Genomic DNA, 11,119 nt, shown 5'->3' on the forward strand with positions numbered 1-11,119 from the left:
AGAGCCATCAGGTGCTATTAAATAGTGACAATAGCTAAGCCACACTCTCCTAGGTCAGTGAGTGTTTGAATTCTTGGTTATGTGAAGCTGAGAAACTTTGTTCTTATGCACTTTCCTTCAGTATTTACTGTCAGAGGCAGACTTTTGAGCTAAACAGATCTTTTACCTGACAAGAAGAAGCCATGTGAATCACTGAGTCCAGTCCTCGGAAGGACAGGCCTCCGACAGCAGCTGCCTGGCTCAGAAAGCTTCTGTTGAACCAGCAGTCTCCAGGGGCTATGAAAATCTTCCCCACGCTTTAAACCTAAAGTAAAAGGCAAAAATACACAACTGCAATGAATTATCAGAAGAGAATGGGAAAGATGAAGGGCACCACTACTCTCCTCCATGCCTTCCCTAGTAGAAGAGCATTGCAAAAAGCAGATGACACCTACCCAGCAGAGAAAGGAAAACAAATCAAAACAAAACACAGTTATTTTTGCTGAACTACTATGGCTGAAAAAAAATCCCATTGAACACAAAAGCATCAACTTGTTTGCCATTATATTCCTAAAAATACAGATGCCTAGAAGCCACTGTTAAAAAGTCTGATGCCAGGTTTTCCTTTCTCTGTTGAAATTTTTGTTTAAGTGCATCTGGGTGACTAAGGCTCTCCGAAGGCAAGAGAGATGCCAATTTTTGTAAAAGGCAATGGAAGTGCTGTTATTCAACTCTGCTACAGGATCACTAAATCTTAAAGCTTGTATCATAGTGGAGAAGCAGTGAAGCAGGAAATTGCTAATGCAAAGTGTATAAGAGAAGATCCACTACAGCAGGATTCAGGCCTCATCCCAAAAGTCACTGTTGCAAAGAAAAAAAAGAAATATGTGGGCAGAGGAGAGCACTATGAAAATAAAACAGCTTTCAAAAAAAAAAAAAAAGCAAAGCAGCCTAACCAGAACCAACACCCAACACCATATCAATCAATTTACAGAGAGCTGGGAAATAATATAACTTCTTTTAAAATTAGTGATTATCTGTCTGAGAAGAAAGGCTGATAGTAGCACTTTGGTTTTGAAGATTTCTAGCTAAAAGTTGCTCACTGTCCCTGTGGGGCTTGTTGTGATCCTGTGGGCAATGCTGGGATGCAGACTCTCTCAGAACATGCAATTCTTTAGTACAATTATGTGTGAAGAGATAGGTTTTTTAAATCTCTATTTAATCTAGGGCCTTTAAGCACCTGCTTTAATTATGTTCACTAAAGCAGTGCCATGCATCAATGGTACTATTAGCACCCTTTAAATCAGGCACACATTTAAGTGCTTTCAGAGTCACATCTTGTATTCCTGCAGGTATGTGACCAGCTATGTCTGGCAGGTATAAGCATGTTCAGCTATGTAAGATGACTGATAACTGAAATCGTGTGTCTGCAGAAGTCTTCATTACACAGCAGTCCATGTGTGGACAAATTACATCATCTTTTCCTAAGGTGCTGTAAAATATAAGATTCCTGACCAAATTTGATTTCACACTATTTGCTCCATGCAGCTGCTGTAGTTTCTGTAGTAAATATCTCAGTCTCTTCATGACACTGCATGGACCACTCTGGAAGCCCCAAAGGGAATCTTTCATATCCCACATTGTATCTGGTGCCTTCTCACCAAAGGAAGGCTGGGCATCCTCCTGGAACCCTGCTGACTGGGAAAATGTGTTATGAACAAAATTGTATCTACACTTTGGATTAACTATAGTACCATCTGGATTTTATTTATTTACCTGTTTATGGAAAATATGGAATCCTCTGCAGAAGTAATTTGCTGAAAAATATAGCCTTCAGGATGTATCTGCAGCCACAACTGAGAGTTTTCAGTGTATTTATGTCTGTGATACAATAGTGCTTTAACAGACCTTAAATACGAATTATATAACGAACAGTGCTTCACTCACAACTCTGTGAGCTGTTCATATGTTTAATATTCAGCATGTACAGAGATTCACAAATATTAAACAATTCATTCTCACAGCAATAACTGAAGCAGAAGTTTGGTTATGCAAGTGAATTACAAGTTGGAAAATATAAGGGCTTGAATATACTCTAACATCAATAGAAAAACAAACTCTAGTTCATTCAACACAAAGCTACAAGTAGGTCCAGCCTCAAGGTTAAACTGTGGTTTGTACTTGTTGAAAACAACTAACCTGTTGTATCATTATGCCAACAGATGCTGCTACGGATCAAATTTCCAAATGTTTTGCTGAGCTCATGAAACAGACCAAAATGCTTCCTATCCTTCACATCCCCCTATGCACTTTGGGCATGAACCAGGAGCATTTACCCTCTGAGGGATGGTTCAGCTGCCCCCTCACTCTTAAACAGAGGTATCAGTACAGAGAGCCAAACATACAACACAGATATAGTTTGGGTAGTATTTTCATGGTTATAATTTCTGACTGGGATTCTTCACACCTCAGTGTAACCATCAAAAATTTGGCCTATGGACTTAGGTAGCTGTCTAGGCTTCACAGTGAAAGGATCAGGATTGGAAACTCCAGAAGGCAATTAATCTCACCTACACAGACATGAAGCTCTAGAGCACTTCGACATTTGATTTAGCTTCCTGGCACCAGACAGGCACCTGCTTTAGTCAGAGCATACTGTGTTTTGAAGATGCCATCTTTCTCCATTGACAGAAGAAGGGTAGACAACATAGATTACATCCTAAAGTGAGAAAGAATTAAACTCATTTCTTGTGCCTTTAACTTGCTGGAATCATTAACTGTAGATTTTAAATACTGATATCTATTCAACCATTTGCCTGGCTTTGCTTCCAGATACATCACCCAGACACTAAAATCCTAACCTGCTTTTTCGACAATATGAATGTTAAGCAGTCACCAGGTGAGGGATAATGTAAAGCCCTTGCTCAGATACAGGCATGTACATATCACCACATGTATATAGGGAATGAACCAGGAACATTTACTGTCAGAGAAGAAGTTATTTTCAAACACCGCTGAGGTGCTTTTGGCAGTAGAATTATTCATGTGCTGTTTGATGTAAACAAGCAGCATTTTTATAAGCTCCCAGGGACAGCAATCTATTCTGCTGAGAAGCCCACCTCAGCTACCCAATTAAAAATAAATTAATACTATAATGCACAAAGGCTTCAGGTATACCTTTGCCTTTCTAATTCCAGGGAAAATAATTTTCCATTCAGTGTTTAACACAAAGATTGAAGTGAAAGAGGACTATAGTTATACACCTACTCTAGATGTCACCTTTGACTGTGCGGCAAACCAACACCTGGAAGTCCCAAGCTTCTGGATTTCTGTCTTGGGGCCTTCATCACTCTCTTAGACTGAGATGCCCAAGTAGATACCAAAATAAATGGATGCCATGACAAACAGTCTGAATATGGCAAAAATTAGTGTGGTGGAGAAGCAAATCAAATTTATGTAGCATTTGGCCTCTTCTAGAAGAGGAATAGTAGATCAATAGATTAATATTCACTGTGTAGCTTTGCTGGCAGTGTTCCCTTCAAGTTTTACTGCTACCAATAAGCACACTTATAAATAAAAGACCTGTGTACCATTTGGCTGAGTTATGTTCTGCCCGTGTCACTCATCCATTGTCCTCATTAGCAAAGGCCTGAAGAAATATTACTCCATTTGTATCTATTTCTTATCCAAAATTCCCACTGGATATCCAGCTGTCAGAACATCCCTGTGTTTGAAGGCATTCGAGCATTTCTGATCCACGATTTGAGTTGTCTTCCATGTTAATTACGGACACAACGTGCTGAGCTGCTCTTCAATCAGAAATCTCCTTTTTGCCACACAAGAATGTATGACATACAGCTTATGACTGAAAGGAGAAGTAAGAAGTCACAGTTATATTTAGCACTTACATAAAAATGAACTTCCATGTTCAAGAGGGCATTGCAAAATAATTTTAAAGAATCTCACTGGATCAAATACTGTAGTAATAATCTGCAGCTGTAGCATGATGTTGGCTGAGCTTCGCTTGTCCTAACTTCGTGCTTTCTTCCACTGGGAGAAGCGCCCAGATTCTGAATTTCCCAGTGATCCTACTGTAGGTACCACTGTGTAGGGGTCAAAGGAAAAGAAAGAAGAGATACAAGACCAGTTCCAAATAAAGAGGTAACATCTCAGTGATGAGATGTGACGTGACACTGTCCTTGCAAGGGGATAGACTGGAAACGGATGAGGCAAGTGAGATGAAAGCAGGAAAAGGTTTAGGATTGTAAATAGACTCACTGTAAAGGGAAGTGGAAAGGTCACTGGACTGGAATCAGTGACTGACGAAGATGAAAGAAAATGCTGTGTGATGAAAGGATTCCTATTATATACAGCAACAGGTTCTTGAAAAAGGAAATACTGTACTACTGTGTATCAGCTGATGCTAGATGAGCTGCTAGTGAAAGACTGTATGGAAGTGACATTACTCAAGGAGAAACAGAAGAAAAAGTGAATGAAAACACTAGAGCATATATGGAATTGCTGCCAAACTGTTTAAAGAACTGATGAGTGGTAGGAAAGTGTCTGTCACCATATGCCCTTATAGAAATGCTACCTGTTCATCAGGGCACACTGCAAAAACAGCCATCAGGAAAGACCTCCAAGAAATCAAGGGGCAAGATGTTCAATGTTCCAAATAAAACAACTTATTCCACCCACCACTACTGGTAGGCCAACCTGTGAGAGCATGTTTGTGGCTCAGCAAAAGACAGGGGTGGGTTTGCAGCATGTCTCCAATTATGTTGATAGTCAGGAGAGATGTTGGCTTGTGGTCAGTCATTCTGTGAAACAATGGAAATAAGGTGTATTGGGCTACTGAAGAAAGTCTCAGAGATCTAGCAGGTGACTGCATTTGTTCAGATGTAGTGCAAAATCTTGTTACAAGGGCTACTACTGAGATGTCTGCCTGAAATTCACTTTAGTCCTAAACAGGGAGAAGAGCAAGAACAGTACATAGTAAGTGAGTAAGAGCAAGGAAGTGAGTAAAAATGAATAAAACATAGTTAAGACAAAAATACTTTAAAAATAAGCAAAGTTGTGCAAATGGCATTAGTGCCTCTTAGCTTGGAGGTAAAAATGTGAGGCATTGGCAGGTGAGCTCCATCAAGCAGCTGTGTGAACAGAGGAGCGGGGAATGGTCATGGGAGAGGATCTGTCAGCAGGCAAAATGTAGACTGGGGGAGAGGATAGAGAGGGGAGCCTGCAGATTGCCCCTGTGTCGCCCTCTACTCGTACCACAGAGCTGCAAAGTATGACAGAAACCACCCCCTCTCCTTTTTCATCCCATAGGAGGGGCTGCCAGAACAGCAGGTACTTCATTGTGTGCAGATCCTGTGTCTAAGTCTTGTAGCTCTTTGTGAATCTAAGTTTGCCTGCATATTCCTGCCCACATAAAACAGAAGAGCCAGACTCTGAAGACAGTCTTTTGTCTTAGCTAAGATAAAAGAATGAGAGAAGCTGGCTAAAATGGTGCCTGAAGGTACAGTGAGATTAGTTCAGAGTGCCGAGCCTCAGCTGGACTCTCTGGAAGCTGCAGCTGCTGGGTAGTGTGGCTCTGAATAATAATAGGAAGACAACACAGAAATGCCACTAGTATTTGCACCTTATAGAAAATTTATTAATTGTGTCAGCTAGCTACTTCTGTGCTGTACCAAAAGGGTGGTGAGACCCCCTCTCCCTTTCACAGGACTGAAACCTTTCTGCTTTTCTCTTCATCCCTTACACAGGGGATGATATGAATTTCCAATGCAGAAATTATCCAAAATACCCCTTAGTTGTCTGTGCACAGATGTAAGATGTTCTGTCCTGAGCACACTGAGTATGCCTTTGCTGAGTATTTTCCCTTAGGGTCCAGGCTACCACGTCACAGCATCCTTCCATACTACACCTTATGACACTGGCACCTGTTTGGCTTCCCTGAGTAGATGTGTTTACCTGGGAACAACTAAGTAGCAACAAGTTACCTATAGAACTCCTAAATAAGCTAATATTTTGTCAACATGAAGAAGACCTGTTTTAGAAGGAAGTCTTAGTTATCTCAAGTGAGTGATACTTGTATGAAATGACATCTCAGGTTATCCACAGTCACATTTTAACTTTCTACAATTTTTATTTATATTAATCAGAAGTTTCTTTTTCTTTTGCAGTACTTCTTTCTGCATTCTTCTGTGAGCACATAACAACATATTGCTATAAACTCTTCGTTTTTTAAGTACCATTATGATTTCAGGATGATTGGTTGTGACAAATGCAAGATGCTTTGTGCTACATCTTGACAGGATTTTGAGTATTAGCTGGCATTTCCTGAGTGCATTTCTCATTACATCCCATCATTTTATTGTCTTTCAACAATGATGTCCCTTGTCTTCATTCCAGTGTTGCCTTGAGGATAAAGTAATTGGTCCTCAGAACATTTTCCTCTCTCTTTCTCTTTAAGGACAAGACAAACAAAGTACCAGACAGGGCAGACAATAAAGAAGCTCACAGAGTAAGTAAGCAAAGAAACAGATGGGACTATACATCAAAGAAATTGTGAAAATATTTGATTCATGCTGGGTCCAGGCATCACTTGCCTAATCTGTAAGAGACACCATTTTGGTCTATTCTGGAAAGCTCCACTGAAATAATTGTAGGTGTGTCATGAAAACTGATTCCTTTCTCACTGTCTCAGCTGCTGGATTTCAAGTATTGCCTCCAAGCACTAGATCACAGACTCAAAATAAGTATTCTATCTGTTAGAGAATGGTGGCATTTATGAAATAGAGGGAAAGACAGCTAAGTTTTTGGGTTTTTTTTACTCTGCCAGTAACTGGATACCTCTCCATATCTATTGTATCATCAATAATTTCCATTATATAATTCTGAAATTTAATTATGGATAACATGTATAATTTTAAACATCTTTAGCTTTCATCTTTTGGCAGTCCTGTGAAAGCCACACATCTTTGACTCTCCACCATTTTAAACATGGTATCCTCTGTGCTTCAAGGTCACATCTCTGTTCCTTCTTCTGCAGAGGCCAGCAAAACCATTCCCTGTCTTCCCCTTCCTGCACGTCTCCATCGGCTTCTCACTTGGGCAAGGTGAAGGCCTTCACTGCCGACCACTGGAAGGCAAGTTGGCCATTGCTTCTCCCAGTTCTGCTTGCTTCGCTGAAGTGGGGTCAGATCTAGACCCCCTCACTTTCTGTTGCTCCAGGACTGGCCCTGGGTTAGAGCAGCTGACAGTGTTGGTGTGAGCACCGCTGCTGTGGCTCCCAGCTGAATGTTCCTCCTCAGAGAAGAGGTGACCTAGTCAATGTCTTTGTGCCTGCATCCTCAGGGGTCCTTATTTTCATCACCCAATGGGTATTTCAGTTTTCACTTCTTTTGATCAGGAAATAAATAACACTGTCTCTTCTCTGTATAACTCAGAAATCAATATCTATTTGAAATCTCCACAGTTGTCAGTGCTGTTGTCCTCTTTAAACTGCAGAACATTTTACAGCTTTATGCCCATACAAAGCAAGGCAAACTATGTTGTTTAAAATCATTTCCTCTTGCTGGGAATGTGTAGAAGCCGCACGTGTGATACAACACACACCATCTCACCATGGCTCCTTGCAGCCCTGAAGACTCCTAACCTAAGAAGAATGTCCTGTAGAGGCTTAGAAATAGCTGTAACTTGATGTTGAAGGCATGAAGGCCACTCATAAACAGCATAGCCTGGGTTTACCCACAGAGTCAGAAATAAATGCACAATTTATGGATAAGGCGTGCAGGAAAAGAGGTCATTCCAGCTCTGAAAGTAGCTGTTGTGGCTCCTGACAAATAGTTTACAGAAAAAGACAATCAGTTTCCTTTCAAACTTATTCATAAAGAAAAGGCACAAAGCAGATTTTCCATAGATGGGTTTCATCCTTCTTTTAACGTGTCTAAAACACTACCTTAGCAGCTATGGAAGGACTAGAGAATTCTAAGCTAAAGAAGCCACATGCACATCCAGTGGAAGAAAAGGATACAAGTACACAAATAAGAATAAAATATCCTGCCTCCTCAAAAAAACCCATCTTGAGTGCAATCCTGATTTTGCTGAAGCCAAACACCTGTCATAGGGTCAGTATTTCTTTGGTTGTTTCTGCTCTCCTGTCCCGTCCCACCCCATTGCCACCAGCCTGGCCATCCTCATCAGACAGGTTATTTCTCACAGCCATAGTTATTTCTCTCTCTAGCCGCACTGAGTAATTGCTCTGTGGCTACACCTTAGAATCGTATAACCACTTAGACTGGAAAAGACCTTTAAGATCATTGAGTCCAACCATAAACCTAACACTGCCAAGTCCACCACTAAACCATATCCCTAAGCATCACACCCATCTTTCAAATACCTCCAGGGATGGTGACTCAACTACTTCCCAGGGCAGCCTGTTCCAATGCCTGACAACTCTTTCAATGAAGACATTTCTGCTAATATTTGATCTAAAGCTTACCTGGTGCAACTTTAGGCCATTGCTTCTTATCCTATGACCTGTCACTTGGGAAAAGAGACTGACACCCACTTTGCTCTAGATTCTTCACAGTAACTTTCAAAAGACAAGAACAACCTGAATGCAGCAAGTGTTTACTTCTTGTCCTCATCTTCCTTCCTGTTTCTTCCGCTTCAATCAAACTTGACTAAACTGTGTATTTTTGTCCCTAGTATTGCCACTGTTACTTTTCCTTATACCCTTCAGTCCTCCTCGAGGCTGCAAAGTGTAATTTAATTTCTTCAACCTCAGCTGGTACCTCAAGTGCAAAAGACCATTCACAGGTGAGAAGAATTAACCAAATGATCCTAAGACATGTAAACATTTCTAGTCACTGCAGAACTATCGATGAACAGGCAGATGCAGGTTGTGAGACTCCAGGGAAAATGAATAAACAGTTTTGGTAGATAACCTTTCCTCTGGCATTTTTCTGCAATGACACTTTCAAATATCTGCTGCATCCTACCCACCTTCCACTGTGATACTGTCATAACTCATCAGTGATGTCCAGGCAATATTTGCACAGTGAACCTCTAAGGAATATCTAGATTCCTTGGGAAGGGAAAATGGTAATTTGGCAGCTTGCATTTCCCCCTCTAGCACTAATTTTCATGTTAATATTGCAGGATGGTGCAAGGAGCAATGACCTGCAGAGGGTTGTGTCTTCAAGATAAGGTGTAAAACCAAGAGTCTGCTACTTGCGGTCACTAAAGATACTGTGCCACTTTTCTCTAAGGTGCATTATTTCCTCTGCTCTGGTGAAATCCCAGCTGTGAGCCTCACATTCTGCCTATCAGTTTTCTCACTAACATTAAATTGGATACAATGGTTTTAATTTCCTGTCCCCTCACTTCTTGTGTGGCTACAGGCAGTTAAACAACCACAGTGTTTTACCCTGGAGGTGCCTGTATCTCAGTAAAGGGTGAAATAATCCTTTTATGAAAAGATTTACCTACCTCACAGGAATGTTGTGAAGTTTAACCTTTTTTTTTATTTTTGGAAAAGGATTGAGATAAAAAGCACCATGGTTATACAGATGACCTGAATATTTACAATGAATTGACAAATTTTGAAGGCAATTAATAAAGATCATAATTTTTTAAGATTTCAGTTTCCTTCATGATTTTTTGAGCCAAGAAAATTGGGTTTAATTAAGCAAAATAAAAGCAGTTGAAAAATATTCCAGACAGGAAAGAAAAACCCACCACAGTGCTTTTCTGCCAGGCAGAATCTCTACAGGATGCATAAAAACTATTGTGAAGGACGGCTGTCATATTAATGCATTTTCAGGCCTTTTCCTGCAGCTACTTTGAAGACATGTGATTCAGCTGTATTTTTTTCCATTCAGTAAAAGTAGTGCTTGCTTTGAATATCAAAGGAAATAAAAAAAGGAAACACAGAGAGATCTCTGTCAGCAGTCACACAGACAGTCCAATTCCTGACAAAAATGATGGTAGATGCCTAGTTTTCATTGGTACCTTGCACTCTCATTCCTATTTAATTGAGTTTTGCAGATCTGGAGACTTGCCATCTGAGAAAAAATAACCTCTTGGGTGAATCAAGAGAATGTGCTTAAAATTTGGTCTTAACATTGACTTCAACAAACTTAACAAAGACAGGGTATCATTAGATGTTATTCCACAGAGCTCTGGCAGAGGGAGACATCAGAATCATCTCTAGTTATTACACTGGAGGATTATCCACCTTGGAGGGATAATGATTATTATTAACCCTTTTTTTTCTAGCAGCATCCAACAAGACTGAGAGACTTTCAAGCAGCAACAAAGACCAATCTCTAACCTTACATTCCTAAATTAAATATAGTGTCAGCGGTAAGGGAAAGTAGAACAATGTAGAGAGTGTTCCTCAGGATGGTCTGAACTGGATGCTGTAAATCAGCCAGATAGTCTTGGAAGTAAGGTTAGAGATTACCTTAAGAATTCTCCAGTCTATTTTAGTCATACAGTGTTTGTAGAAACTGCTTTATTCTTGATGTTTTTTCTCTAGTACTTCCTGTGAAAGTAGGTATACACACTGTAGGGAGAAAATTAAGTGCAGTCTATTCTCATTTATTTTCAAGAGAATTTTCCATCTTGCAGTTTAATGAGATTTCACAGAACAAACCCAGATTCTTCCTGTTTAAACTCTCCTTTTAAAGTCTTAACTTTTTTTTCCCCTTCAAGTAAATGTACTACGGGCTGGCCTCAAACCCTAAAGTACAAACATTTTCTATTAACAAGGTGTTTATTTTGTTTGCATTATCTCATCCCGTTCTTCCCCGGATATTTGCGGATTAGCATATGTTGTGGACAAGATCAAAGAGATCAATTTACAGTTTGTGAGCTTTATAAGGGAATTATTTGATTTTTGCAAACACAACACAGCTGTTGTGCATGCAAAAATCTACATACTTAATGGTATGCAAAGAAACAATTTCTAGACTCTTTTGTTTGACAGAATTCACTCCTCCATCTCATACAAAAATCAATTAAGATGAAAATGAAACTTGATTGTGTAAGTGTAATTTTTTCTTAATCAATAGAGCTCCATGTCTCCAGATTCTATTGACTTAGGTTTTCAAAGCTCTTTTGTTCTCAC

Source organism: Nesoenas mayeri (genome assembly GCF_963082525.1).
Source record: "Nesoenas mayeri genome assembly, chromosome: 2".
Taxonomy (NCBI): domain Eukaryota; kingdom Metazoa; phylum Chordata; class Aves; order Columbiformes; family Columbidae; genus Nesoenas; species Nesoenas mayeri.